General features: G+C 44.0%; 1 long non-coding RNA gene across 3 annotated transcripts; it reads right to left on the bottom strand.

Annotated features, from left to right (window-relative positions):
* Positions 1-1433: 1433 nt before the first annotated feature.
* LOC140628710 (uncharacterized) lies at positions 1434-27361 on the bottom strand. Of its 3 annotated transcripts, none has more exons than XR_012026718.1 (3): positions 27224-27361; positions 2876-4458; positions 1434-2164 (listed from the first exon to the last, which is right to left on the bottom strand). It is a non-coding gene; the product is annotated as an uncharacterized lncRNA (long non-coding RNA). The 3 variants fall into 3 exon arrangements; XR_012026719.1 differs by lacking the exon at positions 1434-2164 and having other exon boundaries at positions 2677-3799; positions 4300-4458; XR_012026717.1 differs by lacking the exon at positions 1434-2164 and having other exon boundaries at positions 2677-4458.

Raw genomic sequence — 27361 nt, 5'->3', positions numbered from 1 at the left:
CATCTACAAAAATATCTAAGGCTAGTCTAATCATTAATCATGAAGATCTGAATGCTTCCCCTCTAAGGCAACAAGGCAAGTAGGTGTACTTTCGCCACTTTGAGTCAATGGTCTACTGGCTGTTCTAGCCAATAAAAAAGTCAAGAAAAAAGAAAGAAGTAACACAGTCACTATGCACAGGCAAAACCTGACTCCATAAAAAGAATCCACAGAAAAGTTATCTGAATTAAGAAGCCAGTTTAGCAAAGTAACAAGATACCAGATCAGTATGCAAAAGTAAACTGTTTCTATATACCAGCCATAAATAATTAAAAGACGGGAGATTGTAAAAAAAAGCAACACTACATAGTGTAATACTAAAAAACAAGACAGAGAAGTGTGCCACCACAGTCCCCACTACCCAACTACAGAGCTGTGGCTCAGAGGTTTTGAAGCAGATTGACCCTCTCAAAGGAACGAACTTGATTTGCAATGCAGTGCTGAGAAGGTGAAGCCTAGGGGCACTTTCAAAACAGAGGAGGCTGTGGTAAAAGGCAACCTGGAGGAGATGGATGGAGTTCTTGGACATAGAGGATCAACTGCAGGCTGGGTGGATTACCTGAGACAATCAGGGAGAGAGACAGCTGGAAGGAACCTGCCTAGGGTCAGAAAAAAATCTCAAACGTGAACTTGGATAGCTAGCCCTTCAAAGGACCACGGATTTCACTGGTTTACATTATGAAGCAATATATCCAGAGCACTGCTGAAAACACTAGAACAGGCAGCCCCCAGTTAGTGGACCTGAACAGCTGGGTTTGGTCAGGGGAAGAGACAATCAAAGACAGCTCTGCCAAAACCAGTCATCCCAGGGTGACAGTGGGCATACCCAGGTCGGCTCTCCCTGAGGGAGGCGGGGGAGAGTAAGCAGGGAAATCAGACTCCACTTAAATAAACCAGCCAGACACTAAACAACTAAACAAGCAAATCACAGTAACAAACACAGGGAGGGGTGGGATGGTCTAGTAATCAGATCACTACCATATTTTAAATATTTTAGATAGTACAGCAATAAGAATATTTTAGATAGTCAGGTTTCCAGACAAGAAAAAACTTAGGATACATGCAAAGAAACAGGAAAGTATGAATAAGCAAGCAACAGAAATTGTTAGTGGTTGCAACCGGATGTCTGATTTTTCTTTTTAAAAAAGATTATATTTATTTATTCACGAGACACACACACACACACAGAGAGGCAGAGACATAGGCAGAGGGAGAAGCAGGTTCCCCACAGGGAGCCCAATACGGGACTCCATCCCTGGACCCCGGGATCACCACCTGAGCTGAAGTCAGACACTCAACCACTGAGCCACCCAGGCACCCCCAGATGGCAGATATGACAAGGAATTCAAACTAGCAGTTATAAATAGGTCCCAAAAACAAAAGGAAATCACAATCAAAGAAGGAAAGGAAGGTATGATGAAAATGTCCCGTCAAATAGGGAATAACATAACAATAAAGAGAGAACAATTATCAAAAAGAACCGAATAGAAGTTCTGGAGCTGAAAAGTGCAATAATGGAAGTGAACAATTCACTCAAGGAGAGCGACAGCAGTTGAGCTACCAGGGAAAGATTGAGCAGTCTTGAAGACGGAGAGAAATCATTATAATCTGAAGAAAGAGAGGAAAACAAATGAGGAAAATGAACTGAGCTGCACAGAAATACGGGACACTCCTAAGAACTCCAACAGAGATGCATGAATGTGCCAGAACACAGACAGAAAGGAGAAAAAATATTCAGAGATACCGCCTGAAAGAAGCTCAACGAATTCCAAGCAGGATAAAGGGGAAGAGATACACAGACACATCATAGTAAAAATGCTGAAAGCCAGAGGCAAGGAGAAATTCTTGAAAACAACAAGAGAAAAGGACCCATCACTTATGAGGACAAGTCAATCAGATTAGAGCCGATTTCTCAGGAGGCCAGAAGGAAGTGGGATACTATTTTCAACATGTTCAACGTCCAGGAACCTCAAATCCAGTAAACACTTTTTAAAAATGAGAGCAACGTTACTGAATTTGTTCCTTAGTTCTAACAGTTGTGGTTTATTTTTTGTTTTTTGTTTTTGCTTTTCTTGTCAGAGTCTTCAGGATCTTCTATGTCATCTGGACTTGGAGGATATGATGGCTAAGTAAAATAAACCAGACACAGAAAGACAAATACTACATGCTCTCGCTTACCTATGCAATCTAAAATAGACCCATAGAAGCAATGGTTGCCAGGGTTTGGGGCAGGGACAAATGGTCAGGCAGGGTCAAAGGTACAAAGTTACTATTGTGCAAGATGAATATTTCTGGAGATCTACTCTACAGCATAGTACCTTTAGCTGATGATACTGTCTTGTATACTTAAAACTGCTAAGAGATGATCTCATGTTAAGTGTTCTTACCACTGATGATGATAATATAATAACAACTGCACCAAAAAAACAAAGGGAGTGGGAGGAAACTTTGGGAGGTGAAGGCTACATCTATGACCTTGATGCAGTGATGGCATACATCTGCATACACACTCAAGTTGTACACGAGATACGTACAGCTTTACCTATCAATCATACCTCAATAAAAAGTACCGCTTTGGTACCACTAATCACAAGTGTAATTTTTCTATTTCGGGGTATGATTATTATTCTCTTATGATTTGGCATAAACTCCTTGAAATCAGGGAACTGCTTTTTATTGTATCCACAGGCACCCAACACACTGTCTAGATAGTAAGTGGAGCTTGGTGAGTCACAGTTAAATGAATAGAGTCTCTCTTCCTGTGTTTCTTACATAGACATAGACATAGACATAGACATAGACATAGACATAGACACACACACACATACACTGTTACCATCATCCTTATGCAGATCAGTGTGCAATGCCCAGGCAGCCACCCTGAGCTGGATTAGGAGGTGGAGGAGCACCAGGAGTTTTGCTAGATGGCAGCTCTGAGCTTCTGTAGTAAGGTGAAGCAGCATCATTCTCGGCAGGGCTAAGAAGCTTTCTGAGTCTACGGTAGAGGCTGAGACCTTTGTGCCTTCACACACTCAGTGTCCCCTTGTTACTGCTGATGGCGGGTCCTCAGAATGCTCATCACCAAGTGCAGTGATTCCCTCCCAGACCTTGGACTACAGTGCTCTCTCCGCAAAATAATAGAGCACACTATTTTCTTAGCAGAAAAGCGAGACCAGAAATCAGGCTTTTTGTTGTTTGTCCCCTCTTGATGTGTTTTCTCTCCTTTTACTCACTTCTGTGTTTCTTCTTTGAGTCACTCAACCCAACCCTGCTAACTCCAACCAACTACTACAACACCTGTGCCTGTATTTCACTTGCGATGTAGGGATCTACCGGAGGAGGGCTGGATCCAACTACTGTACTATATATTTTCTGTTCTCTCTTCTGAATCCGTAGGCTTCCAGACTTCAAGAAAAGTACTCCACTGGTCCACAAAAGGAGAATGCTTCAGGTGAGGCTGCCACTCTCAACCACAGCATGACGCAAACCAGTGCTGCCTCATAAGAACCAAAGAGAGCAAAGGCCTGAGAAATCTTAATGCAGATACTCATCTCAATATCACAACTGTCTCCTCTTAGGGACATGAAGTTGTTGTCCGGTTTGGTTTGCTTTTGGCCTCCATCATCTGGGGCGATTTCATTGCACTTGCAGACGTGGCTAGCCTTCCATCCAAACCTCTCTGCTTCCCCCACTTCATTACTGCTTCATTACTGTACCACAGCTCTCTCCTATGCTCTAAATGTACTGATTGGTTTTTCACCTGGCAAGGATATAAAAGCAATCTGTTACCCTGAAACGTCAAGATATGCAAGAGAAACGACCTAAAACCTGTAGCAGAAACACAATGGCTGTGCAACAATAGTGAAGACACAGCAAATAAAACAGTGAATAAAATGTTATTTGAAAATTGTCTAGAGTTTCACACTTAGGGAAAATGACTCAATGTGGTGTACTCCCTTCCAGGCTTCTTTCTATGCATCTTTTGAATTATGAGACTGGAGTGGGGAGGTCATCTACATTCTTTCATCTGTTGCTTTGTTTCCTAACTTTATACCATAAACTACTGTCCATCACGATAACAACGATGAGGATACTGATGCTCACATCCACAGGTACAGACCTTGATCCAGACCAGATATCCACTTAGTGATGCACCTATACCGACTTATCACCCCATAGTGTTTCCTGCACTGAAGAGACATCCTGTTCACTCCATACACAGATCCCGCATAATCAGATTAAGCTGCTGCACACGTTCACCTGCTTTTTGAGCCACAGGACATTTGACACCGAGGTGCATCGCAGGTCAGGGCCAAATCCCATGTCTCTTTATGTACAACTCCAACTCCGCCCTTGCTGCCTGGTGGCTTTGGGTAAGTTACCTCACCTCTCAACCTCGACGTGACTCAGTTTCTTGGTCTGTAAAAAAAGGAATGTTAACTTTAAAAATACCTCCCAGTATTGTAGTGATGATGTAGTATTGATGACTTTGAAAATTGTATCTGTAGATAAAGGGCTAAAAACAATGCCAGGCCTAGAGTAAGCCTCCTCAAGTGTGAGCATCTATTCCTAAGTCTCTCTAGTTCTGCTTTCTACTGGTGCCCATTATCGTTCCCTCCTGTTTGCACCAACTTCTCTCCTCCTGCCCCACAGACACCTTCACCTCACCCTCTCCCTTTCCCTCCCCACTGCCCCTTTCCTCAGACTCTCCACAAACACTGTTTACCACCTCCTCATGATTGAGCTCAGAAAATATGAATGCATCGGCCTTTTGTTAAATCAATAATGAATGCTAGTGGAAGAGAAAAATCAACACAATGAAAGTGGCCATATGAAAACTCCATGAGAAATGAAGTATTACCGATGACGAGCTGACTAGCAACAGCAGTGTCATGTCGTTCCCAGATTCAAATGTGACCAATCTGGCACAGGAGAACTGGACTCCAGAGAACTAATGGCAATAAAAGAAGCCACGTGAGGAGGTTCTTTGGCCTTTAAGTTTCTCTCCCTGAAAGGATTACGCCAACTCTTGGACTCATGTTCTATCCTTATCCAGTGACCACTCACTTTTCCAACCATCACACAAAATGTCTGAACAGGTCATTTGGTCTAATTTCCTCGAGAGGTTTCCATTCAGACTGTCCATAGGAGCACACGATGATGAAGTCCAGCCCTGCATTCAGGCATCACAATAGCCCATAAGGAGAGCTGAATACTCATCATGCTCATAAAAATACGTCCTCCCTTGTGGCCCCCCTCCCCCAGACTTGATTCTCGAGTCCCTGAGGAGCTGACGTGATAGTGCCAAGTCCGGCCGGTGAGTCAAAGGTAGTCTTGCCACCATCTGTCCAGAACATGCTTCGGGGAAATGTGGAGAAAAAAAACAGGAACAGCAGCAGCTAGAACTGACTGGCAGCTCACCACATGCTGGGCACTGTCCTGACAACCTTGCTTGTCTTAACAGAGTCAGTGCTCTAAGCCACCCCGAGAACTATCTAGTGTTTCCTTGTTGCTAAATGAAATGGGGCACACCGACGTTAAGCAGCCTGCTCAGTGTTGCCCAGCTCTAAGTGCTGGAGGCACAGGTCTGAAGGCTTTGTGGAAGACCCACTGTGCCACGTAGTTCTTCAATCCATGTCAACCTCCAATGGCCACTGGAAAATATTTAGAGTAAGAGCTAACATCTAACACAAACTGGTTTTGTAGCATGGAACTGTGCAGTAAACAGAAATGTGATTTCAACAGCAATCACTTAGATGGAAGCTCGACAGGACTGGATTCAGGGTACTGTATGGAAACAGTACTCTCAGCCTCCCTAGTACAGCACCCAGCATGTCAGGCTCCTAGCTGAAGGTCCTGGGTTTGTGCATCAGCGAAGGCATCAAACTGTTGTCACTTCTCCACCTTCACAATGGAGAGAGAGGCCAGGTGGCAGGACAAACAGGACCATTCCCCTGCCCCAGTAGTTCCCAGACAAGCTGTCCACATAAGTCAGAAACCAGGAACTTTTAAAAAATGCACACGCTGTGATCCACACCCAGCGAATCTCGTTTAGTGTGGCCACAATGGTGCCCTAGAATCTGTGATTTTTAACTCTGCCTAGGAAACTGTCAAGAACTTTATTAAATCCCTTTGGCAGCAAGCCGGTCTCCAATGGAGTGACTCTTTCCCGACAGACATGCACATGAGAAGACCAGCCTGAAAGCACGCAGGAAGACAGGACTTAAGGAACACAGCATGAGAGTCAAACCCAGGGCAGGGCAGTGGATTTTCTGAGAAGACATCACGCTCCCACTGGCCTTTCTCCCTGAAGGCTTCACTATTGATCTCAAATCTATTCCCTTCATGGCCGGCCGGTGGGAGTGGTGACAGGAGATGACATTTTGATCCCATGATGGCACAGACTTTTCTAGGGGACCATGTAACTCATATGATGTGAGGTCATGTGATCTCTTATCCCCATCTCCTCTCAGCCTTAGGTTTGTTCTTGCACCCACATTCCAGTCCACATCAGCCTGGAACAACCAGAACTTGGGGCAAACGTCTTCCCTTCACCTGCCGGAAACCTGCCCCTGACCTTCAGAGATCGTGTCCCTCTTCTTTCAACTGTACTTCTGTGGTCTCATCTGCTGTCCCAAACAGGACAGTAGCTTAAAGCCCTAGCCTAGCCCCTCACTCTGCTGTCCCTACGTGGGAAAGCCTTCTCATCAATGAGGAGAACCCCAGTCCCAGGAGCTAAGAGCCATAACTACCATCAAACCATCCTGGGCACTGACATGCCATGGCACTGGTGACCCTGAAACAAACCTTTACCTCACAGCCCAGCTGTCCCTGAAACATTTTCTTATCACAGTAAGCAAACAGAAGAGGAAGGGGCCCGGAATCCTTACTGGGCAGTACTGTGCCCTACCCCACACTGCCATGCTATTTCCCCTGACCAAAGCCAGGCAAGGACCGCAACATTCTTATCCTTTGGCTGTGAATAAGAGGTTTTGGGGGGTACCTGCATAAAATCACCTTCCTGTGGTTTAAAACCACGGAATACTTCATATCTAAACGAAAACACTGGTGCATTTTGAAAATTTCAGAGGGCATTTTGATTGTTGAAATGATGAAAGGGAGGTACTGGCATTTAGGAAGGGAAAGTTGTAGGGATGCAAACCTTTTCTGCAGAGACTTCAAAACACTGGATTTACCGTAAGTGGAACTTCCTTGTAAATGAGGGAAACGTGCATGTTGTTCCACCTGGAAACAAACCCAAAACCCTGGACTATTTTGGAAAACAATCAGCTCAGGGAGGATTCTTGGCTTTGAGTCTGCGACCACATGCCCGTATCACTTGATATCTGTGGCTGTGCATGGAGGAAGGAGAATGAGGGGAATGCAATTGTATGGACCTGATGGATCTTCTCCAGGATATGCTGGGAAATATCAGGATAAGCGGGAGATGTTCATAACGTGAACATCTGCCAGGAGTGGCTGAACAAAATGAGCTTAACCACTGCCGCTTTGTCTCCATGTCTGTCTCCCTCACCAGACTCTTACTCCTTCTTAGAAGGTTGGAAACATGCCCAGTTCATCTTGGTGTCCTCAGGGCAAAGGACCTGACACTTGGCAGAAGACCAGTCCACGCTCGTGGAATTGAAGTAAACTGGGAATGGCTGGACCCGGTGTCATAATGATGAACCATATGACACAATCATGTCCAGGCTGAACCATGTCAGGCTGCAGAGGGTGGGAGGGAAGTGCCACAGATCTTGGACTTAGGAGCCATGCAACAGGGTAAGTCCAGCCTACAGTACTGATCTCCCTTCTGTCCCTCAGGGGTCCTAGATTTAACCAGTTACAACAATTCTAACCATAAAGGTCTAACGCAGAAAAAGAGATAACTTTACTGCTTAAGTTTTTGCATGAACCTTGTTTTTAGCTGGCCCAAGGCCCAAATTCAGGCACAGCACGCTCTGGTCAGGAAGCAGAAGCTGACCTGAAAGTCTTCCAGGCTGAGGCAGTGTCGGGCTAGTCAGAGCACACACACACATACACACACACACACACACACACACACACAGGAAGTCTAACCCCAGTGGGCACACGGGATACTCCTGAAACAGAGTTTACAACTGTTAGGGAGCCCAGAGCCAGACATACAGGGATCAGGCAACACAGCTCACCAGGGCCCCGCTGTGGCCTCCCACTCTGGGACCTTCCCCTTTAGGACTTCCTGTCCAGTCGGAATATTCATTTGAGCTCTTGGTTTCAGAGGGCTGTCTGGAGGCAGTCAGCTCCAAAAGTTTGTTCTGTCCATAACACCAGTTCACCCTCTTTCTGAGGGCGGAGGTCATGTAGAGGTATTGTGGCTACAAATCCCAAGAGCTGGGGCTGGGCCTGCTGTCCCACAGTCTGCACTCTGGCAGGTGTGGCTGTAGGTGCAGCAGCCAGTCTGCATTCAAAGCGCTCACAGCAGCTTGGAAGGACTGTACTGCGAGTATTTCTTTAAAAAAAAAATAGCAAGTTTCGAGGAACCATCTGGGCAAACAGAGGACATTAAATGTCTTTGCTTCCTTCCCTTGAGTCTCCCCAGGTGCCAGGCTTGTGTGTTCTCCACGGTTACAAAATCAGTGTGTACAATTCTGAAATTGAACCTTTATATTTCTTTACTCATCCCCTACTCTCCTCCAAACTTTTTGTATGGAGGGGCTGTTATCAAAAGGGACAAAAGGGGGATGCCTGGGTGGCTCAGCGATTGAGCGTCTGCCTTTAGTTCAGGTCGTGATCTTGGAGTCCTGGGATCGAGGCCCACATAGGGCTCCCTGCATGGAGCCTGCCTATGTCTCTGCCTCTCTCTCTCTCTCTGTGTGTGTGATTTACATGAATAAGTAAATTTTTAAAATCTTTAAAAAACAAACCAACAAAAAAAAAACCAAAAGGGACAAAAGTATTTCCGTAGAAAAACCTACTACATAACGATAAAGTCTCATGATCGTCAGGAATTGGTCAGGATGAAATTCTGACTTTTCAAAATTTTCAGCATGGATTTCCATCGCCTCCTGTTCCTTTTGTCTCTCTCATTTACGCAGCCACCAGGCTACAATAGGTGGTTCCCTGGCTGGGAGCAGCTGCATTGAATAGTGGCCCTGCCTCACACCTTCAATCAATTTTCTCATACATCCAGACGCCAACAGCCACAATGTCAGAAGCCATTTTGAAATCCTCCCTTTTCCCCTCTCACTGAAAGTTTATCGAAACTCAGAGCAGTAGCCTGACACTTACCAGGTGACCATACAAGGGCCAGAGGACATCCTTGTTGGAATGCTGGGAGGGGCAGCCACAGCAGCAATAAGCAAGCTGAAGAGAAGGCTGGAGTGCTCCCGCGCGCCCCCCCCCCCCCCCCCCCCCCGTCTTTGCCTCTAGTTTATGGAAAGCTCTTTCTGGCTCAGGGAACTGATTAGGTTCGTTTTCTCCCACTTGGGAGGAGAGAACAAGTTGAACTTTCAACATTTTTGGCTGACCCAAAGTTCATCTTTGGGAAGGTTTGTATCCTTCTTCCTGGCCTTGAGAAAATAAAGACCCAAGTCATATGGTGGCTACACTTGTTCCCTCATATCATCCAGCATGGCTAAAGCAGCCAAGGCACACTGTGTGCTAACAGCCCTGGAGTTGGCTCTTTTGTTTTTACATTCTTTAACATTTCCTTCTCAGAACAGCTCAGCTGCTGTTTCATACCATGGGTACATCTATAGTCACCAAGGCACCAAAGGCTTATCATCTCTATCACATCATCCTTCCCTTACTCAAAGAAGTCTTTGACCATATTCTAGCGAGTCAAGGTCTTCTTGCTAGTGTGTCCCATGGCTGCCACTACTGTTTCAGATGTCCCAAGACCACCCTTGCTTTTGGTGAATCCCCAGAAGGACCCAAAGGACTCAGCATACAGTCATCTTCAAGGCTAAGATTTATTACACCAGAGGACCCAGGGGAAAAAGTGCCCTGGGTAACATCTGGAGGAAATCAGGGCAAGCTTCCACGAGTCCTTTTCCCAGTAGAGTCACATTACTTGGGCCTCCAGCAAGAAATCACAACAGCTCATGTGAAATGTTACCTACCAGGGAAGCTCATGACTAACACAGTGTCTGAGGGCTGTTTTGGGGGCTGGTCACATAGGCACTCTCTGCCTAGCATGTACCGAGATTTCAGATTCCCAGAAGGAAAGCAGGTGTTTAGCATGAAACATACTGTTTGGAAAGTTCAGGAAGAATAAGCATCCTGCTCAGGTAGGGAATGGTGGGAAACTTTCTGAAATTCAAGTTCCTGGCTTCAAAGAGAGGGCCAACATGCTGATCTTTGCAAGGACAGTAGAGTCAGGCCTGCTACGTTAACTCTTCTCTGCACAACAACCAACAGCAAAGCCTCAAAATACATAACCAAGTCAGACAGCACTGAAGGATAAATGAACAAATCTACAAAAGATAGCTGTAGAGTTTAACACTCTCTCAGTAATATACAGAAGGAACAGAAAGAAAATTAGCAACATGTGGGTGAACTGAACAGCACCATGCACTACCTGGATGGAAGTGGCAAGTATAGAACCCTTCACATAACAACAGCAGAATATACATTCCTTTCAGTGCATATGGGAGTTTCCCCAAGGTACACTGCATCCTGGGTCATAAAACACATATTACGAGTTATAAAATTGTTGAAATCAGAGAGAATGCTGTCTGAGCAAAAGAGAAAAACTACAAATACGTAAGAAAAAGTTAAGACGAAAATCACCAAACACAAGGAAATTATACCATATGCTTCTAAATAATCCATGGCACAAAGGGCAAGTCTCAAGGGAAATTGGAAAATGGTTTGGATACTAACCCTTTATCAGATGACTCGAATGGAAATGAAAATACAACATATCCGAATTTGCAGGATGCAGCTACAACAGTGTTTAACAGTACATGTACAGCATCAAGTGTGTGTATTAAAAAGAATAAAGGATCCAAATCAATAATGAAAGCTTCCACCCTAAGAAACTAGAAAAAATAAAAATAAACTCAAAGCAAGCAAATAAGGGAAATAGACATTAGAGCAGATATCAGGAAAAGAACAGAGATATCGATGACACCAAAAGCTGGGGGGCGCCTGGGGGGCTCAGTAGGTTAAGCATCTGCCTTTGGCTCAGGTCATGATCCCAGGGTCGTACTCCCTGCTCAGCGGGGAATCTGCTTCTCCCTCTCCCCTCCGTGCTACTCGTGCTCTCTCTCTCTCATGCTCATTCTCTCTCTCTCAAATAAATAAATAAAATCTTTTTTTTTAACTCCAAAAGTTGGTTCTTTGAAAAGGTCAATGAAATTCATTAATTTCTATCCATACGGACGCAAAAAGAAACATAAGTTAAGCAAAGACACAACTTACCAATATTAGAAAAGAAAAAGGTTACAGGCTCCACAGAAATTAACAGGATTCTAGGTCTCAACCGATACCAAAAGAATGGGATTGTCCCCTGCATATTTTCAGACCATAATGCTTTGAAACTGGAACTCAATCACAAGAAGTTTGGAAGAAACTCAAACACGTGGAGGTTAAAGAGCATCCTGCTAAAAGAAGAATGGGTCAACCAGGAAATTAGAGAAGAATTAAAAAGATTCATGGAAACTAATGAGAATGAAGACACAACCCTTCAAAATCTCTGGGATACAGCAAAAGCAGTCCTAAGAGGGAAATACATCGCAATACAAGCATCCCTCAAAAAATTGGAAGACACTCAAATACACAAGCTAACCTCGCACCTAAAGGAACTGGAGAAAGAACAGCAAATAAAACCTACACCCAGCAGAAGAAGAGAGTTAATAAAGATTCCAGCAGAACTCAATGAAATAGAGACCAGAAGAACTGTAGAACAGATCAATAAAACCAGGAGTTGGTTCTTTGAAAGAATTAATAAGATAGATAAACCATTAGCCAGCTTTATTAAACACAAAAGAGAAAAGACTCGAATGAATAAAATCACGAATGAAAAAGGAGAGATCACAACCAATACCAAGGAAATAGAAACGATTTTAAAAACATATTAGGAGTAGCTATATGCCAATAAATTAGGTAATTCCAATCTAGAAATGGATGCACTTGTGGAAAACCACCAACACCCAAACCGGAAAGGCAAGAAATAGAAAACCTGAACAGGCCAATAACCAGGGAGGAAATTGAAGCAGTCACCACAAACCTGCCAAGACACAAAAGTCCAGGGCCAGATGGCTTCCCAGGGGAATCTATCAAACATTTAAAGAAGAAACAATACCTATTCTACTAAAGGTGTTCCAAAAGATAGAAAGGGACGGAATACTTCCAAACTCATTTTATGAGGCCAGCATCACCTTCATTCCAAAACCAAAGACCCCACCAAAAAGGAGAATTATAGACCAATATCCCTGATGAACATAGATGCAAAAATTCTCAACAAGATACTAGCCAATAGGATCCAACTGTACATTAAGAAGATCATTCACCAGGACCAAGCGGGATTTATCCCTGGGATGCAAGACTGGTTCAACACTCGTAAAACAATCAATGTGATTCATCATATCAGCAAGAGAAAAAACAAGAACCACATGACCCTTTCAATAGATGCAGAGAAAGCATTTGACAAAATACAGCATCCATTCCTGATCAAAACTCTTCAGAGTGTGTGTCCTTCTCCGATTGACTTATTTCACTCACCATAATACCCTCGAGTTCAACATTATATGGTCTCATTCATTTGGGGAATATAAAAAACAGTGAAAGGGAATAAAGGGGAAAGGAGAAAAGTGAGTGGGAAACATCAGAAAGGGAGACAGAACATGAGAGACTCCTAACTCTGGGAAAGGACCTAGGGGTGGTGGAAGGGGATGTGGGCGAGGGGGTGGGGGTGACTGGGTGACGGGCACTGAGGGGGGCACTTGATGGGATGAGCACCGGGTGTTATTCTATATGTTGCCAAATTGAACACCAATAAAAAAAAAATTATAAAAAAAAAACCTCTTCAGAGTGTAGGGATAGAGGGAACAGTCCTCAGCATCTTAAAAGCCACCTACGAAAAGCCAACAGCAAATATCATTCTCAATGGGGAAACACTGGGGCCTTTCCCCTAAGATCAGGAACACGACAGGGATGTCGACTCTCACCACTGCTATTCAACGTAGTACTAGAAGTCCTAGCCTCAGCAATCAGACAACAAAAAGAAATAAAAGGCATCCAAATTGGCAAAGAAGAAGTCAAACTCTCCCTCTTCGCAGATGACATGACACTATACGGAGAAAACCCAAAGGATTCCACTCCAAGATTGCTAGAACTCATACAGAAATTCGGCAGTGTGGCAGGATACAAAATCAATGCCCAGAAATCAGTGGCATTTCTATACACTAACAATGAGACTGAAGGAAGAGAATTTAAGGAATCAATCCCATTTACGATTGCACCCAAAAGCATAAGATACCTAGGAATAAACCTAACCAAAGACGGGAAGGATCCATACCCTAAAAACTACAGAACAGTTCTGAAAGAAATTGAGGATAACACAAAGAGATGGAAAAATATTCCATTCTCATGGATCGGGAGAATTAATATTGTGAAAATGTCTATGCTACCCAGGGCAATTTACACATTCAGTGCAATCCCTATCAAAATATCATGGACTTTTCTTCAGAACGTTGGCACAAATCATCTTAAGATTTGTGTGGAATCAGAAAGGACCCCGAAGAGCCAGGGGAATATTGAAAAAGAAAACCAGAGGTGGGGGCATCACAATGCCGGATTTCAAGTTGTACTACACAGTTGTGGTCATCAAGACAGTGTGGTACTGGCACAAAAACAGACACATAGATCAATGGAACAGAATAGAGAACCCAGAAATGGCCCCTCAACCCTTTGGTCAAGTAATATTCGACAAAACAGGAAAGACTATCCACTAGCTAAAGGACAGTCTCTTGGGGATTCCTGGGTGGCTCAGTGGTTTAGTGTCTGCCTTCGGCCTGGGGCATGATCCTAGAGACCCGGGATCAAGTCCAACATTGGGCTCCCTGCATGGGGCCTACTTCTCTCTCTGCCTGTGTCTCTGCCTGCCTCTGTCTGTTTCTCAAGAATAAATAAATAAAATCTTTAAAAAAATTATTTTTTTAAAAAAGGACAATCTCTTCAATAAATGGTGCTGGGACAATTGGACAGCCACGTGCAGAAGAATGAAACCAGACCATTCTCTTACACCATACACAAAGATAAATTCAAAATGGACGAAAGATCTAAATGTGAGACAAGATTTCATCAAAATCCTAGAAGACATGGGACACCTGAGTGGCTGAGCAGTTAAAGTGCCTGCCTTCAGCCCAGGGCGTGATCCTGGAGTCCCGGGATCGAGTCCCACGTCAGGCTCCCTGCATGGAGCCTGCTACTTCCTCTGCCTGTGTCTCTGCCTCTCTCTCTCTCTCTCTCTCTCTGTTCTCTCATGAATAAATAAATAAAATATTTAAAAAAACAAAAAAAAAATCCTAGAGGACAACACAGGCAACACCCTTTATGAACTCGGCCACAGCAACTTCTTGCAAGATACATCCAGGAAGGCAAGGGAAACAAAAGCAAAAATGAACTACTGGGACTTCATCAAGACAAAAAGCTTCTGCACAGCAAAAGAAACAGTCAACAAAACTAAAAGACAACCTACAGAATGGGAGAAGATATTTGCAAATGACCTATCAGATAAAGGGCTAGTATCCAAGACCTATAAAGACCTTATTAAACTCAACAGCAAAGAAACAAACAATCCAATCATGAAATGGGCAAAAGACCTGAACAGAGATCTCACAGAGGAAGACATAGACATGGCCAACAAGCACATGAGAAAATGCTCCGCATCCCTGGCCATCAGGGAAATACAAATCAAAACCACAATGAGATACCACCTCACACCAGTGAGAATGGGGAAAATTCACAAGACAGGAAACAACAAATGTTGGAGAGGATGCGGACAAAGGGGAACCCTCTTGCACTGGTGGTGGGAATGTGAACTGGTGCAGCCACTCTGGAAATCTGTGTGGAGGTTCCTTAAAGAGTTAAAAATAGATCTGCCCTATGACCCAGCAATTGCAATGCTGGGGATTTACCCCAAAGATACAGATGCAGTGAAACATCAGGACACCTGCACCCCAATGTTTATAAGGGGCCTTGGTGTCCATCGAAAGATGAATGGATAAAGAAGATGTGGTTTATGTATACAATGGAATATTACTCAGCCATTAGAAACGACGAATACCCACCATTTGCTCAACGTGGATCGAACTGGAGGGTATTATGCTGAGTGAAGTAAGTCAATTGGAGAAGGACAGTCATTATATGGTTTTGTTCATTCGGGGAATATAAAATATAGTGAAAGGGATTATAGGGGAAGAAGAGGGAAACATCAGAGAGGGTGACAGAACACGAGAACCTCCTAACTCTGGGAAACGAAAAAGGGGTAGTGGAACGGGAGGTGGTCGGGGCAATGGGGTGACTGGGTGACGGGCACTGACAGGATGAGCAAATCGAACTCCAATAAAAAATATACAAAAAAGTTAACAGGATTCGAACAAAATAACTCTATGGACCTACATTTGGCAACTTAGATGAAACAGAGAATTGCTTGAAAGGCACAAACAAAGCTCAACCAGGAGAAGGGGCAAGATGGTGGAAGAGTAGGGTCCCCAAGTCACCTGTCCCCACCAAATTACCTAGATAACCTTCAAATCATCCTGAAAATCTACGAATTTGGCCTGAGATTTAAGGAGAGAACAGCTGGAATGCTACAGTGAGAAGAGTTCACACTTCTATCAAGGCAGGAAGATGGGGGAGGGGGAGGGAGAGAGAAATAAAGAAACAAAAGGCATCCAAGGGGGAGGGGCCCTGCGAGGAGCCGGGCAAAGGCCGGGGCGAGTGCCCCCAGGACAGGAAAGCCCCGTCCAGGAGAAGCAGGAGCTTCACCAATCTTCCCAGGGCGGAAAGGCGCTCCCAGGGAGTTAGAGCAGGACCCCAGGAGGGCGGGGATGCCCACAGGCTCCCTGGGACACTAACAGACACCTGTGCCCCGGGGAGAGTGCGCCGAGCTCCCTAAAGGGCTGGAGGGCGCACACGCATTGACCCGGGAGCAGCTCGGAGGGGCTCTGGCAGCGGCTCCGCGGAGAGGGGCCTGCCCTGCCGGGAGCGCAAATCCAACAGCACAGGCTCGGGAGCACAGGGCACCGGGGACACAGCCCAGGATCCGAACTACCCCCGGGGACAGGCAGAGGCCAGGAGGTCCCAGGACAGCAAGGACACTCCTGCCCCAAGCTGAGCAGATCAGCGGCCCCGCCCCCGGAGCCTCCAGGCCCCTGCAGGAGAGCTCCAAAGTTACTGCGGGAGCTGAATCCAGGGCTCCAGAGCTGGCCTCACAAGGTAAACAACCCGCACTGAGCCTCATGGTGGCCTCACCCGATAAACAGGATAAACAACTCACTGAACCCTGAACCAGGCAGGGGGCTGAGCAGCTCCCCGAAGTGCTAACACCTGAAAATCAGCACAAGAGGCCCCTCCCCCAGAAGACCAGCTAGAGGGACAAGTTCCAGGGGAAGTCAAGGGACTTACAGTATACAGAATCAGAAGATACTCCCCCAAGGTTTTTTTTTTTTTTTTTGCTTTTGGATTTCTGTTTGCTTCCCCCACGCTTTTTTTTTCCTTTCTTTTTCTTTCTCTTTCTCTTCTCTTCTTTCCTCTTTTTTTCTTCCTTTTTTTCTTTTTTCTTTTTTCTTTTTGTCTTTTCTTTCCTTCTTTCTCTCCTCTCTTTTTCTCCTTTTCCCAATACAACTTGTTTTTGGCCACTCGCACTGAGCAAAATGACGAGAAGGAAAACCTCACCTCAAAAGAAAGAATCAGAAACAGTTCTCTCTCCCACAGAGTTACAAAATCTGGATTACAATTCAATGTCATAAAGGCAATTCAGAAGCACTATTATAAAGCTACTAGTGGCTCTAGAAAAAAGCATAAAGGACCCAAGACACTTCATGACTGCAGAATTTAGAGCTAATCAGGCAGAAATTAAAAATCAATTGAATGAGATGCAATCCAAACTAGAAGTCCTAACGACGAGGGTTAACGAGGTGGAAGAACGAGTGAGTGACATAGAAGACAAGTTGATGGCAAAGAGGGAAACTGAGGAAAAAAGAGACAAACAATTAAAAGACCATGAGGATAGATTAAGGGAAATAAACGACAGCCTGAGGAAGAAAAACCTACGTTTAATTGGGGTTCCCGAGGGCGCCGAAAGGGACAGAGGGCCAGAATATGTATTTGAACAAATCCTAGCTGAAAACTTTCCTAATCTGCGAAGGGAAACAGGCATTCAGATCCAGGAAATAGAGAGATCCCCCCCCCCCCCGCTAAAATCAATAAAAACCGTTCAACACCTCGACATTTAATAGTTAAGCTTGCAAATTTCAGAGATAAAGAGAAGATCCTTAAAGCAGCAAGAGACAAGAAATCCCTGCCTTTTATGGGGAGGAGTATTAGGGTAACACCAGAACTCTCCACAGAGACCTGGCAGGCCAGGAAGGGCTGGCAGGATATATTCAGGGTCCTAAATGAGAAAAGCATGCAACCAAGAATACTTTATCCAGCAAGGCTCTCATTCAGAATGGAAGGAGAGATAAAGAGCTTCCAAGACAGGCAGGAACTGAAAGAATATGTGACCTCCAAACCAGCTCTGCAAGAAATTTTAAGGGGGACTCTTAAAATTCCCCTTTAAGAAGAAGTCCAGTGGAACAATCCACAAAAACAAGGACTGAATAGATATCATGATGACACTAAACTCATATCTTTCAATAGTAACTCTGAGTGTGAACGGGCTTAATGACCCCATCAAAAGGCGTAGGGTGTCAGAATAGATAAAAAAGCAGGACCCATCTATTTGCTGTCTACAAGAGACTCATTTTAGACAGAAGGACACCTACAGCCTGAAAATAAAAGGTTGGAGAACCATTTACCATTCGAATGGTCCTCAAAAGAAAGCAGGGGTAGCTATCCTTATATCAGATAAACTAAAATTTACCCCGAAGACGGTAGTGAGAGATGAAGAGGGACACTATATCATACATAAAGGATCTATCCAACAAGAGGACTTAACAATCCTCAATATATATGCCCCGAATGTGGAAGCTGCCAAATATATCAATCAATTAATAACCAAAGTTAAGACATACTTAGATAATAATACACTTATACTTGGTGACTTCAATCTAGCTCTTTCTACACTCGATAGGTCTTCTATTTTTTTTTAATTTTTATTTATTTATGATAGTCACAGAGAGAGAGAGAGGCAGAGACACAGACAGAGGGAGAAGCAGGCTCCATGCACCGGGAGCCCGACGTGGGATTCGATCCCGGGTCTCCAGGATCGCGCCCTGGGCCAAAGGCAGGTGCCAAACCGCTGCGCCACCCAGGGATCCCTCGATAGGTCTTCTAAGCACAACATCTCCAAAGAAACGAGAGCTTCAAATGATTCACTGGACCAGATGGATTTCACAGATATCTACAGAACTTTACATCCAAACGCAACTGAATACACATTCTTCTCAAGTGCACATGGAACTTTCTCCAGAATAGACCACATACTGGGTCATAAATCGGGTCTGAACTGATACCAAAAGATTGGGATCGTCCCCTGCGTATTCTCAGACCATAATGCCTTGAAATTAGAACTAAATCACAACAAGAAGTTTAGAAGGACTTCAAACACATGGAGGTTAAGGACCATCCTGCTAAAAGATGAAAGGGTCAACCAGGAAATTAAGGAAGAATTAAAAAGATTCATGGAAACTAATGAGAATGAAGATACAACCATTCAAAATCTTTGGGATGCATCAAAAGCAGTCCTGAGGGGGAAATACATCGCAATACAAGCATCCATTCAAAAACTGGAAAGAACTCAAATACAAAAGCTAACCTTACACCTAAAGGAGCTAGAGAAAAAACAGCAAATAGATCCTACACCCAGCAGAAGAAGAGAGTTAATAAAGATTTGAGCACACTCAGCGAAATCTAGACCAGAAGAACTGTGGAACAGATCAACAAAACCAGGAGTTGGTTCTTTGAAAGAATTAATAAGATAGATAAACCATTAGCCAGCCTTATTAAAAAGAAGAGAGAGAAGACTCAAATTAATAAAATCATGAACGAGAAAGGAGAGATCACTACCAACACCAAGGAAATACAATCGATTTTAAAAACATATTATGAACAGCTATACGCCAATAAATTAGGCAATCTAGAAGAAATGGACGCATTTCTGGAAAGCCACAAATTACCAAAACTGGAACAGGAAGAAACAGAAAACCTGAACAGGCCAATAACCAGGGAGGAAATTGAAGCAGTCATCAAATACCTCCCAAGACACAAGAGTCCAGGGCCAGATGGCTTCCCAGGGGAATTCTATCAAACGTTTAAAGAAGAAACCATACCTATTCTACTAAAGCTGTTTGGAAAGATAGAAAGAGATGGAGTTCTTCCAAATTCGTTGTATGAGGCCAGCATCACCTTAATTCCAAAACCAGACAAAGACCCCACCAAAAAGGAGAATTATAGACCAATATCCCTGATGAACATGGATGCAAAAATTCTCAACAAGATACTAGCCAATAGGATCCAACAGTACATTAAGAAAATTATTCACCATGACCAAGTAGGATTTATCCCCGGGCACAAGGCTGGTTCAACACTCGTAAAACAATCAATGTGATTCATCATATCAGAAAGAGAAAAACCAAGAACCATAGGATCCTCTCATTAGATGCAGAGAAAGCATTTGACAAAATACAGCATCCATTCCTGATCAAAACTCTTCACAGTGTAGGGATAGAGGGAACATTCCTCGACATCTTAAAAGCCATCTACGAAAAACCCACAGCAAATATAATTCTCAATGGGGAAGCACTGGGAGCCTTTCCCCTAAGATCAGGAACAAGACAGGGATGTCCACTCCCACCACTGCTATTCAACATAGTACTGGAAGTCCTAGCCTCAGCAATCAGACAACAAAAAGACATTAAAGGCATTCGAATTGGCAAAGAAGAAGTCAAACTCTCCTTCTTCACCGATGACATGATACTCTACATAGAAAACCCAAAAGACTCCACCCCAAGATTGCTAGAAGTCATACAGCAATTTGGTAACGTGGCAGGATACAAAATCAATGCCCAGAAGTCAGTGGCATTTCTACACAGTAACAATGATACTGAAGAAAGAGAAATTAAGGAGTCAATCCCATTGACAACTGCACCCAAAAGCATAAGATACCTAGGAATAAACTTAACCAAAGAGGGAAAGGATCTATACCCTAAAAACTACAGAACACTTCTGAAAGAAATTGAGGAAGACACAAAGAGATGGAAAAATATTCCATGCTCATGGATTGGCAGAATTAATATTGTGAAAATGTCAATGCTACTCAGGGCAATTTACACGTTTAATGCAACCCGTATCAAAATACCATGGACTTTCTTCAGAGAGTTAGAACAAATTTTTTGAAGATTTGTGTGGAATCAGAAAAGACCCCGAATAGCCGGGGGAATTTTAAAAAAGAAAACCATAGCTGGGGGCATCACAATGCCAGATTTCAGGCTGTACTACAAAGCTGTGGTCATCAAGACAGTGTGGTACTGGCACAAAAACAGACACATAGGTCAATGGAACAGAATAGAGAATCCAGAAGTGGACCCTGAACTTTATGGTCAACTAATATTCGACAAAGGAGGAAACACTATCCACTGGAAGAAAGACAGTCTCTTCAATAAACGGTGCTGGGAAAATTGGACATCCACATGCAGAAGAATGAAACTAGACCACTCCCTTGCACCATACACAAAGATAAACTCAAAATGGACGAAAGATCTAAATGTGAGACAAGAGTCCATCAAAATCCTAGAGAAGAACACAGGCAACACCCTTTTTGAACTCGGCCACCGTAACTTCTTGCAAGATATATCCACAAAGGCAAAAGAAACAGAAGCAAAAATGAACTATTGGGACTTCATCAAGATAAGAAGCTTTTGCACAGCAAAGGATACAGTCAACAAATCTAAAAGACAACCTACAGTTGGGAGAAGATATTTTCAAATGACATATCAGATAAAGGGCTAGTTTCCAAGATCTATAAAGAACTTATTAAACTCAACACCATAGAAACAAACAATCCAGTCATGAAATGGGCAAAAGACATGAAGAGAAATCTCACAGAGGAAGACACAGACATGGCCAACACGCACATGAGAAAATGCTCTGCATCACTTGCCATCAGGGAAATACAAATCAAAACCACAATGAGATACCACCTCACACCAGTGAGAATGGGGAAAATTAACAAGGCAGGAAACCACAAATGTCGGAGTGGATGTGGAGAAAAAGGAACCCTCTTACACTGTTGGTGGGAATGTGAACTGGCGCAGCCACTCTGGAAACCTGTGTGGAGGTTCCTCAAATAGTTAAAAATAGACCTGCCCTACCACGCAGCAATTGCACTGTTGGGGATTTACCCCAAAGATACAGATGCAATGAAACGCCGGGACACCTGCACCCTATGTTTCTAGCAGCAATGTCCACAATAGCCAAACTGTGGAAGGAGCCTCGGTGTCCATCGAAAGATGAATGGATAAAGAAGATGTGGTTTATGTATACAATGGAATATTACTCAGCTATTAGAAACGACAAATACCCACCATTTGTTTCAACGTGGATGGAACTGGAGGGTATTACGCTGAGTGAAATGAGTCAACTGGAGAAGGACACACATTATATGGTCTCATTCATTTGGGGAATATAAATAATAGTGAAAGGGAATAGAAGGGAAGGGAGAAGAAATGGGTAGGAAATATCAGAAAGGGAGACAGAACATAAAGACTCCGAACTCCGGGAAACGAACTAGGGGTGATGGAAGGGGAGGAGGGCGGGGTGTGGGGGTGAATGGGTGACAGGCACTGAGGGGGGCTCTTGACGGGACGAGCACTGGGTGTTGTTATTCTGTATGTTGGCAAATTGAACACCAATAAAAACTAAATTTATTATTAAAAAAAAGACAATTTACAAATTAAAAAAAAATAAAGCTCAACCAAAAACCAAAGAACAAAAAAATCACCCGGTTAATCTGAAAAACACATTATTTACTTTTTTTTTTTAATTTAAACACATTCAAGAATGAAATTCCAGGCCGTGATTTTCTTTGGAAAATCGTACCAGACATTTAAGAAGAACTAACAGCAATTCTACATAACCCCCTCAAGGAAATAGAAGAGAGGGAACATTTCTCAAATCATTTTATCAGATTAGCATTACCCTGATACCAAAATCAGAGAGAGTACGAAAATCACATTCAATAATATATAAAAAAATAATAATAATACAATTTGACCCAATTGGGCTTATCCTGGAACTGCAAAGGCAGTGTAGTATTCAACAATCAGTTAATAGGGCTGCCTGGGTGGCTCAGTCGGTTAAGCGTCCAACTCTTGGTTTTGGCTCAGGTCATGATGATCTCAGCGTCCTGGGATGGAGCCCCATGTTGGGCTCCGTGCTCAGCGGGGAGTATGCTTGTCCCTCTCCCTCTGCTTCCTTCCCCCAACCCTCAGCTCACACTCACACACACACACACACACACACTCTCTCTCTCTCTCTCTCTTTCTCTTAAGTATAAGTAAATCTTTTAAAAAATAATTAGTAAATCATAGTAGTAATTATTAGTAAATAATTAGTAAATCATATAAAAAAAGAACATGATCACATCAATTCATGCAGAGAAAGCATCTGACAAAATTCAACAGCCATTCACGAAAAACGCACTTAGCAAACCGGGAACAGAAGGGAGCTTTCTTAACCTGGATATAAAGCATCTTACAAAAATACCTACACCCTCCATCCTTCTTAATGGAGAAGGACAGTGTGCTTTCTTCCAAAGACCAGGAATGAGGCTAACATATCCACTCTCCCCTCTGTTATTCAATATTTGCTGGAAGGCCTAGCCATTGCAGAAAGGAAAGAAAAAAGAAAAATCAAGAAGGAGGAAATAAAATTATTCCAATTCAGAGGTGACATGATTATGTACAGAAATAATCCCATAAAATTAAAAAAGAACCTCCTAGAACTAATAATGAATTCAACGTTGTAACAGCATACAAGCTCAACACAAAATGTCAAGCAAATTTCTACATGCTAGCAATGAGCGATTACATAACAAAACAAAAAGCCGAAACTACACATACCATACCATATTTACAACAGCCTCCTCCCCTCAAGCCTAGCAAAACACACACAGGATCCGTATGCCTTAAACGACAAAAAGCTGAGGAAAGAAGTCTAAGAAGACCTAAATAAATGGAAACACATACTGTGTTCATGGGTCGATAAAGTCAGTATCATTTAGATGTCAACAAGTCCCAAAGGGATCCATCATTTTAATACAATTCCAATCAAAACTCCCAGTAGGACTTTTTGGTAATATACACTGATAACGAAGTTTATGTGGAAAGGCAAAGGAACTAGAACGGTCAAATAATTTTGCAAAAGAAAAAGAAAATTGGAGGAGTAACACCAATTTTATGATTTACTATGCAGCAACAGCCAAGATATGGATATGACATTTGGGTCCATGGAGGGATCAACGGATCGAGAAAATGTGCCATAGATTCAGGATGAAATATTATTTGGCCGTTAAAAAAGGAAGAACATTCTGCCTTTTACAACTACTTGGATGGACCTTGAAGGCTTTATGCTGAGATATGTCAGACAGACAAAGAGAAATACTGTATGTTCTCACATATGTGGACAACAAAAAAGCCAAACTCACAGAAAGAGATTAGAATCGTGTTTGCCAGAGGTTGGGGGGGGGGGGGACACGTTGGTCTTGGGTACAAAATTCCAGCCAGAAGATAATTAAGTTATGGGGATCTATTGTAATATAGATAGCATGACTATCATTAATAATCCTGTATTATATAGGGAAAGTTAAGAGAGGACATCTTAAATGTTATCACCACAAGAAATGATAATTATGTGAAGGGACAGAGTGTTAACTAACCTCACATAGTGAATATTTCACAGTATATACATGTATCACATCATCACCTTGTACATCTTACATTTACTTAAGTTGTATATCAGTAGTATCTCAATAAAGCTGAAAAAATAAAATTATCCCCAGTATGTTCCAGTGGGAACCCTTCAGGCAATTTTCTGTGTCCTTCTGACATCACCCAATCCTTCCTTGAACTGTCCCTTATTCCTGGTACCATAAGCTGAGCCAGGCTCATTGGTCCTTTCCCTCTCCCATTTCAACACACATACATTCATACCTCTCTCTCTCTCAATCTATGCATATACGCACACATACACACTGAAAAGCATGAGTTCACGCGGAGACCTCCAATCCCAATGTAACACCTCAGCATTTGTTGTTTCCTTCCTTTCTGTATTTGAAATTCCCTTTTCCAAAAGTGAGAGTTGTGTCTCCCAATATCCTTACACATTTACTGAGTTGATGAACCCCAATGCATATAAGCCAGCCCTCTTGCACAACAGACACCCACCCCCACATGCTCTGATGAACCATTCTCTGACCTTGACTTCCATACAGCCCTCAAGTTGGGATCCTTGAGCCAGTCAGCCTTCTTCCCACCCAACCCCCAGGGACATCCTCCTCACCACCTTGGGCTCTGTCCCCAGGGCAGCCTGCTCTTCTGTACGGATGCCCTTCTCACCGTGCCTGGGCTCTGACTCCTCAAGTACAAGATGCCCCTATGCACGTACACTTGCCTTGCTCTGTAGCACCGAATGGCTTTAGGGATGAATGGGGAGGGGAAGGGAAGGGAAAGAAAGGGGAGAGGGAAGAGGTAAATATATCTCAATTTGATCAGTTAATTAAGGTGAATTGGGCCAAATCTGGGCAATATCATGAAGCCAGTGCTTTTTTTTTTCCTCACTGCTCTTCAGCTTTCCCTTCCTGCCTCTCTTCTCTACCCCCACTTCTTTCTCAGTCCTGACCTCCATCAAGTGTAGAAACGTAATGAGGGTCATGACGCCTGTATTAACGCTTATAGCAGCTGGCTGGCTAACAGCCAGCGTGGACGGTGTCCACCCTGGAGCTCTGACACTTAAGCCCTCTGTCTCTTGTGACAGAGCACAAGGTTTCCCCCTCTTTTAGCAATTTCAGGGTAAGCAGGAGAGCAGATTCTACATACTTCTTGGATCCTTGGGTCCTCTGTCTGTAAAATGGGGATGAAGACCACCTCCCTCCCAGGTTGTGGGAGAAACAGAGACAGCAATACCAGACACCTTTTGATTTCAACCCTAGTGATGAGGGTTTTTACCAGCATCACAGGACTCCTTGATATCCGGGAACACACCCAGTGGATTTCCCCTGAGCGCTGATGCGCTTGCTGTACCTTCTGCCTGCAGTGATCTAACAATGCAGGTAGTTCCACAGCCCTGCTCCTTCACTTCCTTCGCTCTCTGCTCAGTCACTACCGTCTGAGGGAGTCCTTCCCTTCATCACCCTGAATAGATAACAACATGCTCCCTACATGCTCTGTTCTCTAACCGGCCTTATCTTTCTATGTAGCACTTGCCCCTCTGGTAGTCAATATAGACGTACTGGCTAAGTCTACAAAATGCGAGATGTTGTCAATTTTGTCTTGTGTTGCATTCCTAACTCCTAGAAAAGTACTCAGGCACACGGCAGGTGATCAGAAAATTCATGGGGAAGGATGGCTGGGAGTCAAGACCTTTACACACACTTCTAAGTTGTACAGGTACCTTCCAAGACAGTCCCTGGCCCCACTTTATTGAAGAGGATACATACTTAGGCTTCAGGAGACAGGTGACTTGTCCGATGACACAGAACCAGAATTTGGGGCTCTGGGCTTTGGCATCCTATCTGCCACGTTCCCAAACCCTCAGTTCCTGGACAAAGACCTCACAATCACAAAGGTAAAAGATTTTACTTCTGAGACACAGACGCCAAACAGCTGAGATACCCAGAGACAACAAAGAGAGATCACTGAACACAACCTAAAAAAGATTCCAAAAATCTCTGCACAGAGAGTTCACAACTCGAGCCACAGGCTCCCCAAAGCAACAGAAGCCATACACACGGAGTCTACTCTTGCACCCCAACAGACCAACGTCTTCATCTAGAACACAACAGACATCTGCTCAGATAGGTCACATCCTAGAGAGACTCCCAAACCATGCAGACACCTCCCAAGCTAATGGAAAGACCTCAGAAAACAGAAAGAAGTTCAAGTAACTCAGAAACATCACAGAACCTTCAGATAAAGCCCCCAGACAAATCAGAGAACCTACACCTTGGATACAGACTCCCAAACAGCTCCGATGCTTTATACCTTAAGACAATGCCCCCACCCCAGGCAGCTCAGAGATATCACAACTTGAAACCCAGAATCACAAACAGCTCAGAGACCTCACACCCTAGGGTCCAGACGCCAACATAGAGATCTCAGACCCAGGGACACCAATGCACAAAAAGCTCAGAAAGTGCACCCCCAGATGAACAGGCACATCAGCCTAAAAGACCTTATCCCATAGCGTACACAATCCACTCAGACGGCATATCCCACTCACTCACAATCCCCCCAAAGGCTCAGAAACATCTAATGTACCCAAACTGCATCAGTACTGTCCTATCTATAGCGATACACATCCCCAAACTGCCTGACACTTTCCTTCCTAGACAGGGACGCCAAACAAGCGCACAGACCTCGCCCTGGACATTAATTGATTGCATCTGTACGATTGACAGTGCCGTGCCAGACGCACCCGCCTAGGCTTGTGACTGAGTTAGGGCTGAACAAGGCTGAAAGAGCTCACGTGAAGACGGCACGGTCACCGCGCGCGTCCAGCGCCAGACACTGGCTACAAGCCAGATGTTGCGCCGAACCTAACCACCAACTGGGACAGCATCTTCAGCCCCTCGAGGCAGTCGGTCGGTGAGTAGTTCGACTCGGGAGAGAAATTCTGAAAGGCCACACACAGGTACACGCTCGCACAGACAGACACAGACACAGACGCACGCGCGCGCACACACACACACACACACACACACACACACACACACACGGAGGCACGCATGCACAAAAACCACACACAGACCCCTCACCCTGAGCTCCCGCTCAGCCATGGTCTTGCCTGTTCCAGCCAGAGGGCCAGTGGGAACTGGCTAGGCGAAGACGGGGGCGGGGACTAGGGGGTTTATCCGGAGGCAAGGTGCGCCCCGGAAGGGCCTTCTCCCGCAATC

The sequence above is a fragment of the Canis lupus genome, chromosome X (genome assembly GCF_048164855.1).
Source record: "Canis lupus baileyi chromosome X, mCanLup2.hap1, whole genome shotgun sequence".
In the NCBI taxonomy this organism is placed as follows: Eukaryota; Metazoa; Chordata; class Mammalia; order Carnivora; family Canidae; genus Canis; species Canis lupus.
Note: the sequence above shows the minus strand (reverse complement) of the source record. Positions and strands in the feature narration are given on the sequence as shown.